The sequence below is a fragment of the Lutra lutra genome, chromosome 8, assembly GCF_902655055.1.
Source record: "Lutra lutra chromosome 8, mLutLut1.2, whole genome shotgun sequence".
NCBI classification, from domain to species: Eukaryota; Metazoa; Chordata; class Mammalia; order Carnivora; family Mustelidae; genus Lutra; species Lutra lutra.
This window is the reverse complement of record NC_062285.1, coordinates 104,742,437-104,766,099: the sequence shown is the minus strand read 5'-3', so window position 1 is coordinate 104,766,099 and position 23,663 is coordinate 104,742,437. Positions and strand designations below refer to the sequence as shown.

General features: G+C 34.2%; 1 pseudogene; it reads right to left on the bottom strand.

The window, feature by feature from the left end:
* Positions 1–22,211, bottom strand: part of LOC125106986 (glyceraldehyde-3-phosphate dehydrogenase-like) — a 34,100-nt pseudogene extending 11,889 nt beyond the window's left edge.
* Positions 22,212–23,663: the final 1,452 nt, after the last annotated feature.

Here is a 23,663-nt window from a genome sequence, read left to right as displayed (position 1 = left end):
CTTAATTCATCGTCTGGTTATGACACCATGCCAAATACTTTTTCCAACACTTAGCTTAGCTTTTTCATTTTTCATCATTCAGATGTTAAAAATACAGCATAGAAGTAATTTCAGTGTCAGTGACTCCTATGTATTGAAATCTATTTGCTCTTCTTCTTGGACACGCAAATTGGCTACATGTCCCAGCCTTCCTCGCAGTTAGATGTGAACATACTATGAAGTTCTAGCCAATGAGATCAAGTGTAAGGGCTATGTGTCTTATCTAGGACATGTGTTAAAAAAAAATGTGAGAGCCAACTCCACACTGTTTCTCCCTCCAATAGCTGGATGCAAATTATAATGAGAATCCATTATGGTATATAATGGATTATATAGTGGGACCATAGGTGAAAGAATTCTTGGTCTCCTAATTACTACTTACAGAAAAACTGTCTGAAGATCAGAATTCACCTCTTAAACTGATAAGTGAACAACAAATAAAATTTTCTTGAATTTTAGTCACTAAAATTTGGTTGATGGATTTGTATCTGCAGCTTTGCATTACATCTCATGTGGGATTCTTATTGGCTTCTTAGAATCCCAATACTTAAGCACACAAAGTAACTATTCCAATGGAAATCCATGCAGGTGCTTTCTCAGAGTGAGGCTATATGAGAGAGGAAACTGATTTTCATATAAAAACTAAGGGTATAAGTATAATTTTAAGTATGGAACTAGTTCTATTCAGATAGATCTACTGTTTAATGAAATAACTAAAAAGTGGTAAGGCAAAAATATATATGTACTTTTCTATGCAACATATTGTGGTATGTATACTGTATAAACTGTGTGGGGGCACCTGGGTGGCTCAGTGGGTTAAGCCTCTGCCTTTGGCTTAGGTCATGATCTCAGGGTTCTGGGATCGAGCCCCGCATCGGGTCTCTGCTCGGCAGGGAGCCTGCTTCCTCCTCTCTCTCTCTCTGCCTGCCTCTCTGCCTACTTGTGATCTCTATCTGTCAAATAAATAAATAAAATCTTTAAAAAAAAATGTGTGTGTGTGTGTGCTACAATGCACTTCCTTGGGTAAAAATATTTTATAGTAGTTATTTGTAATCACATATAAATATGCATCCTGTTGTGTTGTTCTATTTCAAAAATTTAATGAAATTGTTAAAAATTAGTATGATTAATAATCCCGATATTTCCTTAAAAAGATAGTCTCTTGAAAATTTGGAAAGTTTTAAATAGAAAATTCAAACATGTAATATGTTGATGCACATACATGTCTAAAAAGTAATACGTTGACTTTTGAATAGCACAGGTTTGAACTGTGTGGGTCACTTATGTGGATTTTTTAAAAAATAAATACAGTACTGTACTCTAAGTATATTTTCCCTTTCTTATGATTTTCTTTTTTAAGATTTTATTTATTTGAGGGAGAGAGACAGACAGAGCAGAAGCGGGGACAGTGGCAGAGGGAGCAGAAGAGGGAGAAGAAGAGGCAGACTCCCCACTGATCAAGGAGCTAGACACAGGACTTGATCCCAGGACCCTGGGATCATGACCTTGGCCAAAGGCAGATGCTTAACTGATTGAGCCACCCAGGCAGATCTTTTCTTTTCTTAATAACATTTTTCTCTACTTTACTTTATTATAAGAATACAGTATTAATACATGTAACATATGAAATATGTGTTAACTGTTTATGTTACCAGTAAGGCTTCTGGTCAACAGTAGGCTATTAGTAGTCAAGTTTTTGGGGAGTCAAAAGTTACATCTGGATTTTCAGTTGTGCATGGGGTTGGCATCCCTGACCTCAACATTGTTCAAGAATCATTTGTATCAGCCATTGTTACTGTTATTTGAGTTTGTAAAGAAAAGTATGAAGGTTTTCCAAAACAGTGTTTTTCTTCATTGTACTTCAGATGCACAGAATTAGATGAAAAATAATCTCTGGTTCATTGAACATATTTATCATTGTCACTACTATCTATTAGCATCCTTTTGTTTGGTCATTAATTTTAATAAATAATGCAATAAGCACCAGTGAACTCACACTGAAAACCTAATTGATCTTGTCAAATTTGCCTGTGTTTTTGTTCTTAGCTGCTGTAATGTCCTCTTTATTGTATTTGCTCTTATTTATATTAAGATTGAAATTTTTCTTTTATTATCTTTTGTTTTATTTATTTACATGTATTCTATAACAATTTAAAATAATTTAGATGTTGAACTCATTCATTTTGGTCTTCCTACTTTGTAATATAAATATTTTAGCTGTAAGATTTGCACAAAGCAGCAGTTTTGAATTCTATAGGTTTTTATAAGTACTATTTTTAAAATCATTCATTTCTAGGAATATTATCAGGTCAAGGTATACTTTACACACAGTAAAATTCATCAATTTTAAGTGACTTGCATAAGTTTTGAGACAAATGTATCCATACATTTGCTACCATAATCAAGGTAGAGAATATTTCCATCATCCCCACAAGTTACATCATGTCCTTTTGCAATAAATCCCCTCCACATATCTATCCCAACCCTGACAATTATTATTAAATTTGCCTTTTGTGAAATTTTATATAGTTGAAATTATATATGATATTTTTGTTTCAAGATTGTTTTACTTAATATATGCTTACAACATTCATCTTTATTATTGTGAATAATCAGTTTGTTCCTTTTGTATAGATTTGCCACAATTTGTTTATTCATTCACCTGTTGATAGACATTTGGGTTATTTCAGTTTGTGGACATTATGAATAAAACTAATATGAACATACAGTTGCAAGTCTTTGAGCGGACATAAATTTTCATTTCTCTTGGTTAAATACAGAGGAGTAGGATTGTTGGATCATCTGGTAAGGTATAGTCTAATGTGGAATTTATACCAGCCATAGATGAGATTTCCAGTTGTTCTACATTTGCAGAAACACTTGATATTGCCATCTCCTTTCTATTTTAGCTGTAGTAGTGGATCTAGAGGGGTATCTCATAACTTATTTTGCATTTGTCAAATGATTAATGCTGTTGAATATTTTTAATATTCATTTTTAAGTGACATTTTTTTGTGTCTGGAAGCACAGTTCTTTTTTTTCTAAAAATTTAATTTGATATATTTTGAACTTGACCCCACCAGGTTAATTTTCCTTGTACAAAGAGGAATCCTTTTAATAGATCAGATCTGCTCTTGGTGTATTTCAGAAAAATCTGAAGTATTTAGCTCTATCATTGTTTTGTTTTTTGTCTTTCCATTCTAATTGTATGTATGTTGGATCTCCTGTGTTTGTCTTCAACATCTTGTAAAAAAAAATTTTTTTCAGATTTTATTTGTTTCCTTTTTTATTTATATTCCCTATATCTCACTGTACATTCAGTCATATTTATCTTCCTTAGGTACTTTATATCTTAATATTTATTTGAGTTGATTTCCTGTTTCCTTCAATTAACTTCCTGAATAATGTTGTTATTCACTTCTGTTTTCAGTTTTTGAATTTCCAATTCATTGTGGTGTATTTTAGATTATTTAATTGGATTTAATTTATATTGATGTTATATACCAGTAGTCTCCTGCTTCATGGTTTGGAGTATTTCTTTAGCTGAAAAATTTTGATTTTTACTTTATCTTTTCTTTTCACACTAGCTTTTTTGTGAATGATGGGTTCTTTTTACTGTTGTTGATAAGCTTTTTAATATTTTTCTGGACCAGCAATGACATATTATTTTGTGGATGGGGGATAAATGAGTTTGGGTGATTTCATCTGTTAGTTCGAGATTACCTTCAGAGTGAAGGACAGTTCATTTAATAAATGGTGTGCTGGGAGAGTTTGATTTTTTATTTTATATTACCCAGTGAGCTCATTTGCCCTTAGTATATCAACTACTTGTCAGACAAAGTGGAGAGAATCCTTGACAGCTCCACAGAGCTGAAGGAATAAAGAGCAAATGAGCCTTTGGATGAATATCCAAAGTCACCAGAAAACCAGGGACAATTCACTCTTTACTACCTAGAGTCAGAAAAAGCTTTACCCTTATTCTATCCCCAGGTAAAATATTTGGAGAAGACCCTGTTTAGATTATAATTTATCAGGCCAATAAATTTAGGAAAAGAAGTGGGGAAGCACTACCCAAATTAAGTTAGTTTTATCTGTTTTAATCAAATTCTTAAATGCATAAGGCCTTCAGATTACTCCTAGCAAATCTCTGACCAGTGCTCTGAAACATTGCTAGTGTGAGGCAGGCACTATTTGCCCCAAGGTAATGGGAGGAAGAAGCAAAAAGATGATTAAGTTCTTTTTCTACTTTATCCATCTGCAGCATTGCCATGATCCAAGCCAAATATTCCCTGTCCTTCCTCCCCACTCTTGATACAAGAAGCAGACACTAGATCAAAACAGAAGTTTAGAAGCTTTGTATGGTTTTCTCCATTCATGGGTGGATTCAATTTATCACCTCACATTGACCTTACAGAAGAGAGCCAGTCCAAGTGTAAGCACTAAAGTAGTATTTTACGAAGTAAAGACTTTAAGTCTCTGTAACAATTATGAAAGACTTCTTCAACTGGCATAATTCTGAAACTTTCATTAACTTATATTCATTATTATAATTTTAATAAAAGAAATTCATGATAGAGGTTATCCCTATAAATTCTGGAATTTTCATCTTTTAAATAATTTAAGATTAAAAAAGTATTTATTTTGCCATCATATTTGCTTTAGTTGGTAATCTTGGCAAATAAGTTTTAACATATTTTCCTTCAGGGGTACATGGGTGGATCAGTCCGTTAAGCATCCAACTATTGATTTAGCTCAGATCATGATCTCAGGGTCCTGGGGTCAAGGTTCATCTCAGGCTCCAGTGCAGAGTCTGCTTGCTGCTTTCCCTCTGTTCCTTTCCCTCCCTCCACTTGTGTGTGCTCTGTCTCTCTCAAATCAATAAATAAAATCTTTAAAAAATTGTTATCTTCCTTCAAAAGAAAAAATTATGGACTGAGTTTTTAAAAGTACAATTAGAGTGGGGCGCCTGAGTGGCTCAGTGGGAGCCTGTTTCCCCCCCTCTCTCTCTCTGCCTACTTGTGCTGTCAAATAAATAAATAAAATCTTGGAAAAAAAAAAAAGAAGGAGCTCAGGAAATGTGGTACTCCACAATTTTCAGAGCGCCTCATAAAAAACAAAAACAAACAAACAAACAAAAAAAAAAACGGTACAGTTGGAGCTTAAAAAAAACCAATACTTTCCAGAAACTTGGAACTTAATAAAGTTTGTTTTACTGAGGCACTAAATGAACCTGCAATTAGTCCTTATATAAAATTTTGTGTAAAAAGAGATTTTAAATTTAGATCAAAATGTCAAATAAGAATATATCAAGCATAAGGATATATAATGAAACAGTACTCAATCTCAGATTGGTTTATGTTTTTTTTAAGATAAACTTAGAGTTTTGTTATCCTTGGTTTGTTTTGGATGTTATTTAAAGGACCCAAATCTTTGTTTTGAAAATCAAACACTTAGAAATGTAAATTTAATAAAGGATGGCAGTAATTTAATATATGTGCACATATGTCATTGTCCTCATATCCATGCATACCAAATGAGAAAATACTATTAGAGTGGTAAATTGGGAGATAGGAATCTGGCACTGATCCATACAACGGACCAGAAAATTTAACTAACTATTCAGAATCTCCATGTACCTAATGGAGATGAAACCATCTCTAAGCCTCCTGGGTAGCATTCTTGTATGGAAGATTTCACTTTAAAAAGAGCAATCTTTTAGAAAGCTTTCCAAGGTCAGTTTAAGAGAATTTTTTATGAGTAAAACAGGATAGGTTGAAGCTTTTCAATAAAGTGAAGATTATTCTTTTTATACCTTCTATTCTGAAATAGAGAGCTTTGGTAAGTTAAAAGACTGGAGCAAGTATAGAGCTTTTATGGACCATAATGCAATGTCAGCTACCTTGCAGAGAACCATACATCTCTATTTAATAATCCATCCTCTAACAGCCTTGGGATTCCAGATAAATTTAAATGAATCAGCCTTGATTTTTCAGACAGAATTAGAGAACCTCTGGTTTATGGGCCAAACTTGTACCTGTAATAGTGTAATGACAAAGTAGAAGACAATCTTAGATAAATGTCAGCTAAGATTACAGTTAAAACTCATGCCCAATTGGGTCTTGTCTGTGCGATATGCTCTTTGTAGCTTTGTTTTATCAATTTATCAAGTGGCACTTATATTTTATAGAAACTTTCAACATTTATTACTTTCAGAAAGGAAAGAATATATAAAAATTGAAAAAGTTCTGCACATTGATTTACAGCTCATACTAAAGTTTAAAAGAGAAAATAAAAATATAATTCTATCTTGTGCTCTTTCAACTCTTTTTAAAAAAAAAAAACTTTTTTTGTGTGTAAAACTGGAAACCAGTAACTCTTTCACAAACAAAATTTTATTGGTATTATCTACAAATTGAAATACTCCAAAGTTGACAGATGAGAATTTTTTTAACTTTAGTTTTTCCTATTCAATATATGTAGTTTTAAATTGGAGTTATAACTAGAAGGTGAAGTAATTAATTTTTCCTCAACTTATAATAGTAAACAAGGAACCTAGCTGTACTTTTTCATTCCTGCTAGAGTAATGAAAGGTATATGATCATCTCTGGGAAGATTAGATTGGATATTAATGAAGTGAGGCAGTACCTTTTCAAAAGTTCACACCAAATTCTGTTATTTATAAAAATATTTAAAATATATTTTAAAACATGATTTAATGCATATTAATTATAAAAATAATACATAATCACTGTAGAAATTTGGAGATAAAATATATAAAGAAGAAAATTAATGTCTCTAATCTTATTTTCTAACTCTCAGTCTCCAGCATATAGAATATTATCTTGATGTACTAATCTTTAGCAATTTCATATGTATGTGTATGCATATCTATATAAAATTGGAATTGTATTTATGATTAGATAAATTTAAAACATGTTTTGCTCTTTTTACATTGTTTTTAAAATATTTTCTGTTATTAAATATTCTTTCAAAGAACTTTAATTTGTACATAATAGTCTATATCAGTACCATTATTTACATATCTGTTTATTAGAGTAAACATTCTCCTGCACTAGGTGAAGCACAATATAGTGACTGAATGGGAATACTAGTTGAGGAAGATAGGGCTTTTGCTGCAGAATCAGACATATAAACAAATAATATAAGAGAATAAGGAAGAAAAATTACATGAAAACAAAATCTAGAAATCACAATTATGAAGAAATAAATTTAAAAGTTCCAAATTGTAGAGATTAATGTACCATATTACATTATTTTACTTGACTTAAAGTTGATTTTTTATATTTTTTTGGTCACAAACTAAATAACTTACCAAGTTTAAGCCATATATACACAGTTTCAGTATTTCAATTCATTCGTGTATTTTAATTCAAATGATGTCTTCCATATGATTATGCATTTTGTACTGCATTCCAGATGTGATAAGCAGATTAACATTATTTCCACATTATGCAATCTGATTAGACATGAGTAGAAAAAAAATCCACTATGTTCTTTGCCACTTTGTAGCTCTCATAGAGGGGTAAAAATTTTGAAAAATATTTAATAAACCCTCTTAATAAATGAATTTCTGCCAATTAAGATTGTTATTTCATTTAAATAACATAAGGGGACAGAAATATTAACTGATCGAAAGCATGCAAGTTCACTCATAGAAGGAATTGGCATTACTGTTGTATCTTTTGAAAAAGAAATTGATCTGGTATTGACTGAGATAGGAGAGAAGAAAATCTGTTCCTGAGTTTTATTGGAAATGTCATTGAATATTGGTTTTTAGTTTTTAGGTTTTGAGGGTTGTCATACATTGGATTGCAAAATGTAAAATATTAGTTATAAAGTTTTAAAGTCTTCACATAAATATAAGAAATAAAGAAAATAAATGCATACTTCTCATTAAGCATTGAACTAGTTTTTCCTTTACTTTATCTTATATTCTTCATGGTAGCCAGTTATATACATCTAGTTTGATTGTTATTTAAGATGAGGACAAGTGTAAAAGCCAATTAATAAATAAAAGCTAATTAGTTAATTTAAGTTGTAATAAAGTATGTCTTATATCAATGAATAGATCATCCAGACAAAATATGAATAAGAAAACAATGGCTTGAAAAGATATAGTAGACCAGGTAGACTTAACAGATATATATAGATCTATATATATAAAATATATATATTTATATATAGATAGATAGATTGATCTATAGATAGATCTATAGATAGATCAATCTATCTATCTATCTATCTATCTATCTATCTATCTATATATATAAAATAAAATATTCTGTCCAAAAACAAAGAATGTATGTGGAACATTCTTCAGGAGAGATCATAGAGTAAGCCACAATAAAGTCTTAATAAATTTAAAATTGAAATTATATAAAGTATCTTTGCTCACCACAATGGTATAAAAATAAGTACTATAAGAAAACCAGAAAATTCACAAGTATGTGGAGATAACCAGCATCTTCCTGAAGATCCATAGGTAAATGAAGAAATCAAGAGGAAACAAACAAAAACAATAGTTTGAGAGTAATAAAATGGATATTCAACATACCAAAACTTAAGGGATGCAGCAAAAACAGTTCTAAGAGGGAGGTTCATAGTGATTAATGCCTACCTCAAGAAATATGAAAAAAATGTCAACAACCTAACTTTACACCTCAAGGAACTAAAACAAATCAAACACAAAGTTAGGAGAAGGAAAGAAATAACAAAGATCAAAGTGGAAATGAATGAACTAGAGATTTAAAAAAAAAAAAACAGAAAAGATCAGTGAAACTAAAAACTGGTTCTTTGAAAAGATAAAAGTTGACAAAACTTCAGCTAAGGTTACCAGAGAGAGAGAAAATATAGGAAAGAGAGAGTGTGCTCAAATAAACAAAATCAGATGAAAGAAGGGACAATACTACAGAAATACAAAGGATTGTGAGACTGGTATAAACAAATACATGCCAACAAATTGAACAACCTAGAAGAAATAGATAAATTCCTGGAAACATACAATCCATCAAGACTGAATCATTAAAAAATTCAAAATAAGAACAATTTACTAGTAAGGAGAGTGAGTCAATAATTAAACACTTTCCAATACATCCAAGTCCATGACCAGACAGATTTACTGGTGAATTCTAATATACATTCAAAGAATTAATTCCAATCCTTCCCAAACACTTCCAAAGGAAAAAAAAAAATAGAGAAGGAAACACTTGCAAATTAATTTTATGAGTATGTCCTAATTCTAAAACCAGACCAGAACACCAAAAGAAAAAAAAAATTACAGGCCAATACCCTTGGTGAACATAGATGTAACAATTCTCTACAAAATATTAGCAAACTGAATTCAACAATATATTGCACAGTTCATACACCATGATCAAGCAGATTTATGCCAAGGATGCAAGGATGATTCAACATCCTCAAATCAAATTTAACAACACATTTAAAAGATCATACACTATGTTCAAGCAGATTTATGCCAGGGATGCAAGGATGATTCAACAACCTCAAATCAATCAATGTGATACATAACATTAAAAAAACAAAGCATAAAAATCATATCATCTCAATATTATCTCAATAGATACAGAAAAAAGCATTTGACAAAATTCAATATGTATTTATGGTAAAAATCTCAGCACAGTGGGTATAAGGGGAACGAACTTCAACATAATAAAAGCCATATATGACAAGCCTACAACTAACATCATAGTCTATCTATGGTGAAAAGCTAAAAGCTTTTCCTTTAAGATAAGAAAATGCCCACTTTTGACACTTTTATTCAACAAAGTATTTTAAGTCTTAGCCACAACAGTTAGGCAAGAAAACAAACAAACAAACAAATAGTAAAAGACATCCAAATTGGAAAGGAAGACTGTTGCTATTTACAGATAGCATGATATTGTATACAGAAAACACTAAAGATTTCCCTTAAAAATTTTTTATAAATAGGGGCGCCTGGGTGGCTCAGTGGGTTAAGCCGCTGCCTTCGGCTCGGGTCGTGATCTCAGAGTCCTGGGATGGAGCCCCGCATCGGGCTCTCTGCTCGGCAGGGAGCCTGCTTCCTCCTCTCTCTCTGCCTGCCTCTCTGCCTGCTTGTGATCTCTCTGTCAAATAAATAAATAAAATCTTTAAAAAAAAAAAAATTTTTTATAAATAATCAACAAATTTAGTAAAATTTCAGGATGCAAAATTGGCATACAAAAATCTGTTGTATTCCTCTATATTTCTAATAATGAGCTGTCAGAAGAAAAATTAAGAACAGAATCTCATTTACAATTTTAACAACAAGAAATAAGGAATAAATTCAACCAAGGAAGTGAAAGACTGAAAAATATGAAACATAGATGAAAGAAATTGAAGATGATTGAAATAAATAAAAAGATATTCTGTGCTCAACAGCTGAAAGAATGTTTTTAAAATGTCCATACTACCCAAAGCAATCTACAGATTCAATGCAATCCTATGAAAAATCCAATGGTAATTTTTCACAGAAATAGAACAAAGCATCATAAAATTTTTATAGAAACACATAAGACCCTGAATAGTCAAAGCAAAAAGAAAAAAAAAAAAGGCTTTGTGTCTCTCAAGAGGAATAAAGCTGGAAACTTCAAACCCCCGGAGTTTAAACTATATTACATATCTAAAGTAATCATAGGCATAAAAATAGACACTTAGATCAATGGAACAAAATAGAGAACTCAGAAATAAACCTACACATACATGTGCAATTAATTTATGACAAAATAGCCAACAGTATACATTGGAGAAAGAATAGTTTCTTCAATAAATGGTGCTTGGAAAACCAGACACCTACCTGGAAAGAATGAAACTGGGCCACTATTTCTCATCATACTCAAAAATTAAGTCAAAATGCATTAAAGACTTAATGTAAGACCCAAGCCATAAAACTTCTAGAAGAAACCAGATGGTGAACTTCTTGACATCTATTGTGGTCATCATTTTTTGAATCAGGCACCAAAAGCAAAGGCAACAAAAGCAAAGCAAAACAAAACAAAACAAAACAAAACAAGTAGGACTACATTAAATTGAAACCCCCTGTCCAACAAAGGAAACCATCAGCAAAATGAAAAAATATCATACTGAATGAGAGAAAATATCTGATATGTAGTTAATTTTCAAAATTTATGGAGAACACATACAGTGCAATAGCAAAAAACCCAAAACAATTGGATTAAGGAATGGGCAGAAATTCTGAATAGATATTTTTCCAAAAAAGACAAATGAATGGACAATAAGTACATGCAAAGATGCTCAGTATTACTAATGATCAGAAAAATGAAAATAAAATATCAGGTATCAGGGGCGCCTGGGTGGCCTAGTTGGTTAAGCAACTCCCTTTGGCTCAGGTCATGATCCTGGAGTCCTGGGATCAAGTCCCACATCAGGCTCACTGCTTGGTGGGGAGTCTGCTTCTCCCTCTGACCCTCCCCCTTCTCATGCTCTCTCTCTCTCAAATAAATAAATAAAATCTTTTAAAAAAAAATCAGGTATCAGGTCATACCTGTTAGAATTGCTATTCTTAAACAGACAAAATGTAAAAGTATCCAGTGAGGATGTGGGAACCTTTGTGTGCTGTTGAAGGCAATGTAAATTGGTGCAACCACTAAGGAAAACAGTAGTGAGGTACTTAAAAAAATTAAAAATAGAACTGTCACATGATCTAGAAATTCCAGCTCTGAGTATTTATTTAAAGAAAAATGAAAACACTAGCTAGAATAGATATATGCATCCCCATATTTACTGTAGCATTATTTGTAACAGCTAAGATATGGTAACAACCAAAGTAACCATTAATGGATGAACGGATAAAGAAAATGTGAATTGTGTTTGTGTGTGTGTGTGTGTATGTGTGTGTATGGAGCATATGGAATGGAATGGTATATTATTCAACCTTAAAAAGGACTGAAATCTTGCCATTTACAACAACATAGATGAATTTGGAGGGCATTTATGCTAAGTGAAATAAGTCAGAAAGACAGATACCATATGTTCTAATGTACATGTGGAATCAAAACAAAACAAGACAAAAGTTTGGGATACAGAAAACAAATTGGTGGTTGCCAGAAGTTGGGAAAGCAGGGAGCAAAATGGATGAAGGGGGTCAAAAGATTAAAATTAAATTATAAAAAAATAAGTATAGCAGAGCGACTATATAAACAGTGTATTTTATATTGCAGGTTGCTCAGAGAGTTGTTCTTAGCAGTCCTCATCAGAAGAAATTGTAAGACATTAACCAGATTTGTTGTAATGATTATTTTGAATATATAAAAATATTAAATTATTATGTTTTTCATCTGAAACGATGTTTTAACAAACAATTGTTTAAAAAAAGGGAGAGTTGATGTGGTTTTACAAACAGTACTGAGTGTCTAAGACTTCGCTCGGCATAATGAGGGAATTCAGGGAATAATTCTGTTTCTTTTTTTATTTTAAGATTTTATTTATTTATTTGACAGACAGAGATCACAAGTAGGCAGAGAAGCAGGTGGGGTGGGGGGGAGAAGCAGGCACCCTGCTGAGCAGAAAGCCCGATGGATGCCGATGCCGGGCTCCATTCCAGGATTCTGAGATCATGCCCTGAGCCAAAGGCAGGGACTTTAACCCACTGAGTCACCCAGGTGCCCCAATACTTCTATTTCTTTTCTAAAAATACCTTATAACAGTCTAGAAGGGGAGAGAGGCAAGATGGTGGAGGAGTAGCAGACTGAAACAATATCATATCCCAGGAGTTCAGCTAGAGAGGTATCAAACCATTCCGAACACCTACAAACTCAGCAGGAAATAGAAGAGAAGAAGAGAAACAATTATAGGAACAGAAAATTCACCACTTTCTGGTCGTGTGGAAAAGTGAATCTGAAGCAACGGGAAGATTGACTGTGGGGGGTGAGGCTAGCCCCTGGCAAGTGGTGGAGTAATGGAGCACAAAATCTGAACTTTTATAATTCTGCTCCACTGAGGGGCATCACTCCAGAGGCTAAGCAGGGGTGGAGCCCTCGCAGGGACAGAGTGGTCTCAGGTCCTGTGGGTCACAGAAAGATCAGGGTGTCTGAGTGTAGTAGAGCTTCCAGGTATCAGAGTGGGAAAGCTGATTTATTCCAGGGCTGCAAGGTTGGTTCAACATCTGCAAATCAATCAATGTCATAAGAATACATTAATAAAAGAAAGAACAAGAGCCATATGGTACTCTTAATAGATACTGAAAAAGCATTTGACACAGCACAGCATCCTTTCTTGACCAAAACTCTTCAACGTGTAGGGATAGAGGTTACATGCCTCAATATCAACAAATCCATCTATAAAAAACCCACATATTCTCAATGGGGAAAAACTGAGTTTTTCCCCTAAGGTCAGGAACACAGCAGGGATGGCCACTATCACCACTGCTCTTCAACAGAGTACTAGAAGTCCTAGTCTCAGCAATCAGACAACAAAAAGAAATAAAAGGCGTCCGAATTGGCAAAGAAGAAGTCAAACTCTCACTCTTTGCAAATGATATGATACTTTATGTGGAAAACCCAAAAGACTCCACTCCAAAACTACTGCAACTCATACAGGAATTCAGTAAAGTGTCAGGATATAAAATCATTGCACAGAAATCAGTTGCATTTCTATACACCAACAACAAGATAGAAGAAAGAGAAATTAAGGAGTCAATCCCATTTGCAATTGCACCCAAAACCATAAGATACCTAGGAATAAACCTAACCAAAGAAGCAAAGAATCTGTACTCAGAAAACTATAAAGTAATCATGAAAGAAATTGAGGAAGGAATAAAGAAATGGAAAAACGTTCCATGTTCATGAATTAGAAGAACAAATATTGTGAAAGTGTCTATGCTACTTAAAGCAATCTACACATTTAATGCAATCCTTATCAAAATACCATCCATTTTTTTCAAAGAAATGGAACAAATAATCCTAAAATTTATATTGAACCAGAAAAAAACTCAAATAGCCAGAGGAATGTTGAAAAAGAAAGCCGAAGTTGGTGACATCACAATTCCAGACTTCAAGCTCTATTATAAAGCTGTCATCATCAAGAGAGTATGGTAGACACAAAAACAGACACATAAATCAATGGAACAGAATAGACAACCCAGAAATGGACCCTCAACTCTATGGTCAAGTAATCTTCAACAAAGCAGGAAAGAATGTCCAATGGAAAAAAGACGGTCTCTTCAACAAATGGTGTTAGGAAAACCGGACAGCTACAAGCAGAAGAATGAAACTGGACCATTTCCTTACATCACACACAAAAAATAGACTCAAAATGGATGAAAGACCTCAATGTGAGATAGGAATCCATCAAAATCCTTGAGGACAACACAGGCAGCAACCTCTTCGACCTCAGCCACACCAACTTCTTCCTAGAAACATCCCCAAAGGCAAAGGAAGCAAGATATTTGCAAATGACATATCAGATAAAGGTTAGTATCTAAATTCTATAAAGAATTTATCAAACTCAACACCTAAAGAACAAATAATCCAATCAAGAAGTGGACAGAGGACATAGACATTTCTGCAAGGAAGACATCCAAATAGCCAACAGACACGTGAAAAAGTGCTCAACATCACTCAGCTTCAGGGAAATACAAATCAAAACGCAATGAGATATCACCTCACAGCAGTCAGAATGGCTAAAATTAACAAGGCAGGAAATGACAGATCTTGGAGAGGATGTGGAGAAAGGGTAACCCTCCTACCCTGTTGGTGGGAATGCAAGCTGCAACTCTGGAAAACAACATGGAGGTTCCTCAAAAAGTTGAAAATAGAGGTTCCCTGCCACCTAGCAATCGCACTACTGGGTTTTTACCCTAAAGATAAAAATGTAGTGATTGAAGGGGCATGAGCACCTGAATGTTTATACCAGCAATGTCCATGATAGCCAAACTGTGGAAAGAACCTAGATGTCCATCAACAGATGATTGGATAAAGAAAATGTGGTGTGTGTATGTGTATGTATGTATATATATCTATATAGATACACACACAAGCGCGCACACACACACACACACACACACACACAACGAAATACTATGCAGCCATCAAAATAAATGAAATCTTGCCATTTGCAATGACATGGATGGAACTAGAGGGTATTATGCTGAACAAAATAAGTCAATCAGAGAAAGACAATTATCATATGATCTCCCTGATATGAGGAATTTGGGAGGCAGAGTGGGGGGTTTGGGGGGGTACAGATGGAAAAAATGAAACAAGATGGGATCAGGAGGGAGACAAACCATAAGAGACTCTTAATCTTACAAAACAGACTGAGGGTTCCTGGGGGGAGTGGGGCTGTGGAGAGGGTGGTTGGATCATGTATTTCGGGGATAGTATGTGATATGGTGAGTGCTGCAAAGTGTATAATCCTGATGATTCACAGACCTGTACCCCTGGGGCAAATAGGACATTATTAATAAAATAGTAATTGTTAATAAAATAATTAAAATAAGACATAATAAAATAATAAAATTGTTAATAAAATAATTAAAAATTACCTTATAAACTTATCAGATTACAAACTCTTACCAAATTAAACACACACACTAATTCTGAGAGGAGTTAAACATTTGCCCCAAACGAGATGGCTGGAATGTGAGTTTCAGAGTATGATACATGATCTGAATTTAACTGTAAAGCTTTCATTATATAGTTCATTGTTCAAGCCCCCCTTGAATCAAATTGGAAAAATAGCAACTATAAATGTATGAGAGGGGTACAGCCTCAGACTGGGAGATTTTAATCATGATGAAATGTATATTCTTCTTTCCTCCACTGGAGGACTGAAAATAACTGAAAATAACTGAAAATAAAAACCAACTGTTCAAAAACTTTAAAAAAATTATTTATTTAGTTTGAGAGAGAGAGAGAATGAGAGCAGGGGAAGAGAAGAGGGAGAGGAAGAGAATCTTTTTTTTTTTTTTTAAGATTTTATTTATTAATTTATTTGACACAGAGAGAGAGATCACAAGTAGGCAGAGAGGCAGGCAGAGAGAAAGGGGGAAGCAGGCTTCCCGTTGAGCAGAGAGCCCCATGCGGGACTCGATCCCAGGACCCTGAGATCATGACCTGAGCAGAAGGCAGCGGCTTAACCCACTGAGCCACCCAGGCGCCCCATGGGAGAGGAAGAGAATCTTAAGCAAACTCCCTGCTGAGCATGAAGTCCTATCTTAGAACCCTGAGATCATGAACTGAGTCAAAATCAAGAGTCAGAATCTGAAATGACTGAGCTACCCAAGTATCCCGCTTGTTCAAATACTTTTTTAAAGGAACTTATTTATCATGATAATAATATATACTCTATGTAAATTCTGTCCACTTATGTTTGATTATAAGCCTATAGGAGTCCAAAATTAAATGTATATGATTCACTTTGTACATAAATGCATTTTGTCCTCATAACTCCCCCATATATATTCATCTTGAACAATGAAGAGTGGTGATGGGTTATATACAGTCTTTCTCACATATTTAATATGGTAGATGTTTTAAAATTTATATTACCATGAATGTGCACAAATGTGGGTGGGGAACTAAAATTCTCCATGCACGGTTGGATAGGCAATGCAGAAATATCCACAGAGAACTTGGATACACAATGCATGAATAGTGTATGGATAACCTAAATATGTAAAACTCAAGCCACGGACCTTAACAGCATCATCATGTTCAACCAGTGAAACTAATTAGTACCCACTATAAACTTCTGGGCCAAGCAACTTAAAATAGATTATTTTGAGCAGTTTAGAAAGGGTCTTTTTGGATCCTTATAATAAAGTCTTCTCATGTGATAAAATAAGAGTTAATTAGTATATTTTAGAGCCCCAGGTGGAGGGGAGTAATGTTTTATTCAAAGGAATAACTTAGTCATATATTGAGTAAAGAAATGTTTTCATATCTTTAGTTGTTTATTTGTTGCAGACCATTTGGAGTGTAGTTTAACTGAAAATTCATTTTATACAGTCAATTTTAAAACGCAATTAATAATTTATATTTGAAAACATTCATCATATATGAGAAACAAATTAGCCCAAGAGCTCCCCAACCTGCACTTCATCTGCTCAGTGAAGAGTCTGTTGGCATCAGTTCCTGTGGATGGTTTGCAGAAGACCATCCTCTTAAATCCCTAGCAATCACTGGATATCCTCCAGAATCAGCCTTAATTTAAGCTTGAGGGAGAATTAAAGTAGAGGTTCCCTCAAGCTCCAGAGCTCTGAGCTATTTAATCACTACTTTGGCTCTGCCCAGGGCAATCAGCCCATCAGAGCTGTGACTCATTCCTGGGTGAGCCGAGCCAGACTCGACACCAGTGTGGACCTGGGTGGGATGAGAGCTTAATTATACTCTGTCTTTTTCACAGCAGGAACAACCGGTATATTTAGAGTGTTCTGTACTGCCTGAGATCATATTTGATCTACTGACCTGAAGATGAAAACTTTCAATATGAATTCCTGAATTATGTAATACTTAGTTTCTCATTTTCACTGTATCTCTTTACATTCTCTATTCTTCTTTAAGATGAGGATAAGACCTCATCTTTACTTCTGAGATTTTTATTTCATTGAAACAAGACCACTTTTCTCTTTGGCTTGATCTTCCTTACATCTTAGATTGCCTTAATTTCTTTTTGAATATGAACAGATTCAACTTCCTGATTTTAGGTCAATACCTCTGTTTCCTGTCCTAAACAACTTACTCATATCATTTAAATCCTCACATAAATTTCCATGAGATAAATTGCCATCTCTGCTTAATAAATCTGAAAACTAAGACTCTGTGACTCTAAGATGGTCTCACCTAAAAAGCAAGTAAATGGTAGGCCACAGAATAAAATCCAGATCAACCTGAATTCAGAAATTCCATGATCTTAACAGTATATATCACTTCACAAAACAAGCCTACCGTAAGTTGTGAAAGTGTTTAAATCATTTTTGAAATAGTTATCTTCTCTGAAAACAGAAATGCTTTTTCTGTGAATCTGCGCTAATCCATCCACAGTTTTGATTAACTATAATCTTTTGTATGAAGAACTAGATCTTCAACTGAGTAAACTTTTATCAGAGCTTATGATAATTTGACAGTCTCCAATACAGCTAAAATGATAAAACATACCAAAGATCTTTAGTCTGTACTTAGAAAATTCTTTGTCGAACTTGGAGCTACAATTTTATAACATAAATTTGATACTGGGATCCATTATTTCACACATTGTCAAATAGAAATCCCCGTGAATATTTTATTCATGAGATTTCTCAACTTAAATTTTTAAGATATTAAGGATCTAATTATTTTCAAAAGTAGATTCGTACAGTAACAGCAATAGGAAAATAATTTTAAGAAATAGGCTATTTTCGCATTAGCTCTACAGCTCAGACTTTAGAATGTGTTCTTAAATGTGGAACTTGTAAAATAAAAACACCTAACAAATGAAATAAGTTGGTGTCTACACCCACATTTGAATGGAGAATTCCCAAAAGCATTCTGCAACGTCCACATAGTTGGACATTTCCCCCCATGCATAATTATTATTATTTTTTAATTTAAATTTTATTTTTTTAAACATATAATATATTTTTATCCCCAGGGGTACAGGTCTGTGAATCGCCAGGTTTACACATTTCACAGCACTCACCATAGCACATACCCTCCCCAATGTGCATAACCCCACCCCCCCTCTCCCACCCCCCTCCCCCCATCAACCCTCAGTTTGTTTTGTGAGATTAAGGCATAATTATTTTTTAATTCCACCAATTTCACAATCTGTTTTCTTTTTTTTTTTTTTTTTTCCAGTAACCAAGTGTCCTGGAAGGTATGTATCCAACTTGACATCTTTTCTATGTTTATATTTACCTGTCCTTTTTTCTGTATATGTGATTGCCCCACTTTTTGTATGTAAGCTTTCACATACACTAAAGTGAAGTGGGCGCATGAAATAAGTGGTGCTCCTGATCATGGTACAGAACACAGGCACAGACTTGGCTGAATTGTCACTTTGGGTCCTATATTCAGGACCCAAAAGAACTGGAGCTTTTAAAGCTTTCAGACAGTCTCATCTTAGTTTGTGTATATACTCAATGCAAAGACTGTCTGATAAAAAAGATTATCCTATGAAGAATATAGCTAGAGTCAGAAACTAGCACTGCTAGATAGTTTCCTGGATGGGAGGATGCTTAGGCCTTGATATAGCAATAACCTACCTGACTATGTCTAAAAAATACTAATGGCAGCCTTTCCACCCATCCTTAAGCAGTCTGTCTTGGGAATTGTGTGTTTACAGCTAATTGCAACCAGTTACATGCCTGGTGGTTGGGGTGAATTCACATGAGCAGCCAAAGGGGATTTAAACATTCATATTGTTGAAGAAAAGGTCATGCTGATATATGGGTGTAGCAAATTTTTTATTGTTTATCCAAATCAACCAAAAATATGTTTGTGTAATTGGGCTATTCATTTCAACCCAATCCCACTACATCCTATATTCTTCATCCCTTTGGGAAAAAAAGAGAGAGAGAGAGAAACTGAAAGTCTAACATTTAGTTGCATTGTCTATTGTTTCATTTTAATCATGTAACAATTTAATTATAACTTGTGTTAGCAATAGGATTCTTAAAAATTGTTACTTTTGGAAAGTAGATTATGATATTCCCGTAAACCATTTGCTTTTACTTGTCATCACTCCTCTATTATTCCAATACTTGAAATTCTGATAAAAGATGTATCTTTAAGTGTTCTTGTCCTTGGAAAAATATCAGTAGGCTCCCAATGAATCTCTTAAAGCAGTGAAACTGCATTCATATTTTGCATTAAAATGACAGATGAAAGGAGACAGACACCCATGCGGTCTAGGAGCGAGATGGCCAGGTGCTTAGTGAGGATTATGTTTGCTAATTTAAAAAGGAGGGGGAGAAAATAGGGCTTTGCACATCATCAGTCTAAAAACAGGAACAGAAGCGCTGTTGAATTCAAGCTGTGTCATTTATTCCATCACAGCCATCCGCGCACCGCCTTCCCCTCCTCCTCTACTTTATTCCTCCATTTCCTCAGTTTCCGCCCACGTGGATTGTTGCTTCCACCTATTCTCCTCCAAGGGAGATAGGAGGGTGGACTGGCAGCTTCCGCTCCCCGGACAGCTGGTGCAGCGACAGTTCTAGAAATCAGCTCCCTGTGAGTGCTGCATACCCGGCGAGCACTCAGATTACACACTGTGCTGACACGCTTGCGGTTCCATATTTTAAGTTCTGTGATTACAAATGTTTAATAAACTTGTAAGATCACCCACAGGAAAACGTTCGTAGAAACTGTGTTTCAGAATGATTTTTTAAATGCTTGTTTTTTGTTTGTTTGTTTGTTTGTTTGTTTTGTTTTGTTTTTTCCTTTCTAAAAATTAGGTCAGGATTGAGAGACTGTTCACTCCTAATAGGATAATGGTAGGGAGCTGTTTACTTCTAAAGCTTTTGGATCAAGGTTGTTAAAGAGAGCAATTAAAATGTAACACTGAATTCTATACCTGAAACCAGTATTTTACTGTATGTTAACCAAAATTTAAATTAAAAGCAATGTATCCATGGCAGAATAAAGAATGCACACTGACAGTACCAAACGGTATGTTTGTACTTTCTTTTCCTACACTCCACATGTGAATGAGGCTCCTTGCACTATCCTTTCCAAGGGCCTTTAAAAGGCATTCTTCCAGGTGCAAAACACCTTACACCAACTTAAAAGGTGTGACAAGGAGAAAACAAGGACGATTGCTAACAAATACCAGAATGAGTTCTGACATTCTAAGAAATGATGTGGGGAGACTTTACATTAATTACAACGATGCTACCATGGCTTGAAACACTTTTGGAGCTTCTCATCTGAAATTGTTCAGAGAGCCTATTTTACAAACCAGCTGAGAAATGAGTTTCATTACCTTATAGTCACACCTTCTCTATTCTCACTGCCATGAGCCCACTCACGATGAGTAAAAATGGAGATGTTTCATAGCCAGTTTGAATTTGGACTGCTTAGCTTTTGTCACCATTGGAACGTACCAGTTTCTGATTTCTTTAAACACATTCTCTCAATTCAAGGATTCATAAACTGCTTATTGAATTTCAACAAGAAGTTCATGAATTGTTTAGCATCTAGCAAGATTGATTAAATAATATCTAATATCTAGACCATTTCCATAGAAATAGGCTTATTATTGTTACTAACTTCCACTCTTTTCATATGGCAGGCCAAAAGAAAATAATATTTTAAAAACTCATGAAGAAGTATGGTTCATGAGTTTTTAGAAGTTCTAGAAAATGGGACTGTCACCCTGAGGTGAAAAGTGATATAGCAAACTGTATACACTTTAAAAAGAATGGAATGCAAAAGACCAGAAAAGACTATAGTTAAACATAAAATAATAGCTTTGTGATTTTTAACAATAAAAACCAGTAGAGGAAAACAAAATTTGATTTTTCAGTTTCATATGCATAATTCAATCATAGCAGCTATAAATAAGGTCCTTAATTTAAAAACAATCCACCACCATTTGATGTTTTTTTTTTCAAATTTATATGTGCTTCTTAAAAACCTTGATTAAATTTATTATTAAGTAACCATTAAAGGCAACTGAACACAATTTTTAAAAAAGCCAGGTTCAGTGAAGTACCAATGTATATAAAATTGTAAAATTAGCAGCAAATTATTCTAAATAATAATCTAAAATACTGTTACTATTATCAGATATTCTTCTGATTAAGCAAAATAATATAACAAAATTTTTAAAAGCACAGGTAGTAGGTCATGGATTATATTCCAAATCTTAAAACACTAATGTTGCAAAATTTAGCTCACAGTATAGTTCAGGTGTGGATGGGTAGAGTGAATTATTTATTTTTTCTGTATTTGATCGGATTATATTGGATCTGTATTTGATCTCATGAGCACTTTCTTGATACTTTCTAGGCAGCTACCAGGCAGGAATGTGTCTGTGGGTGTGTTGGGAGGAGTGAAATTTAGCCAAATATCTAAAATCTTTCTAGCTTAGTTCAACACAATGATTCAAGCAATCTTATGCAATCATGCTCAATTTCTACAGGAAAGAAGAAAATTTATATTTCTTTGTATTTTACCTTCCTCCTCAGTAACCATCTTGGTTTAGTGGGGGAAAGGCATGGACAAACCCTATTTTTTTTTTAAGATTTTATTATTTTTTTGACAGACAGAGATCACAAGTAGGCAGAGAGGCAGGCAGAGAGAGAAAGGAAGGGAAGCAGGCTCCCTGCTGAGCAGAGAGCCAGATGCGGGGCTCCATCCCAGGACCCTGAGACCATGACCTGAGCCGAAGGCAGAGGCTTAACCCACTGAGCCACTCAGTGCCCCCAAACCCTATTTTTAAAATTAACATATAATGTACTATTTCTTTCAGGGGTACAGGTCTGTGATTCATCAGTCTTACACAATTCATGGCACTCACCATAGCACATATTCTCCTCAATACAGAAACCATATGCAAAAGCCTACCTAAAACTCAAGGACTTTCCCACCACGCCCCCTACTGCCCTAATGGAGTATGATATGCTACGATGATTGTTTTCATTATCCACTTATTTTTGTTCACCTTGTGACTGTTTCTGCTAGTAAAGGTGTAATAAAGGTACTTGCTTCATTCTAAGATTTGCCATCATGTAGTAGAAAAAAATATATGTAAGACTTCAGTTACTCTTTCTGTAATGAATCCAAATGTTTATAATAGGCTAATCTTGCATGTTACCCTTTCAGTATTTTTGCATGCACCTCTCTTTGGATAAGGAATATGGTCTGTAGTTGGCAAAGGTCATAAAGGTAGAACCAAACTTCATATCCAGATTGTTCTATCTCCTAGTGTAGTGTATCATAAACATTAGGGTGCATAAGATTCACTCGGTTATACTGTTAAAATTCAAGTTTTTATTCCATAGGTCTAAAATGTGTCTGGGATTCTTTGTTTTTAACAAACTGCCAGGTAACGCAGATACTGCTGCTTACGTTGCACACTTTGAGTAAGAGATCATATTCCTTATCCAAAGGATCGGAATAACAATATGTTTATAAGTTTTTACGCATAGGTTTTGGCATTTAACCAGCTTTCTTTCACCCCTTTCCCTAGGTGACCAAAACAGTCCTTAATGTCCTATTGGGATCCACTGAATGTCCTATTGTGGTATCATTCTGCACTATACCTCAAAATACCCTTTTTAAAAAAATTCTCTGTGCTTCACAGTCAAAGCAGAGCTGGAGTCTAACCTGGCACTGTTTCTTATAAGATTTTGGTGAAGATTAAATGACATAATTACAATGAAAATGTTTAACACTTTTTCTGGAACATAGTAAGAATTCAATGTTCCTCTAATGAAAATGAATTTGCTCTAAAACAGTTAGGTGAAATGAATACTACATTGTTTTGTCTGTCTAAAACAAATAGAATCTGTTCTAAGATCTAACTCATTGACCACAGTTTGATGAGATTCTCAAAGGCATATTTATTTTCTAGAAAGCAGGCATAGCAGCTAGTCTTTAGCATATATGGGCCACAAAGACCTTCAGGACTCAAATATTTGATTA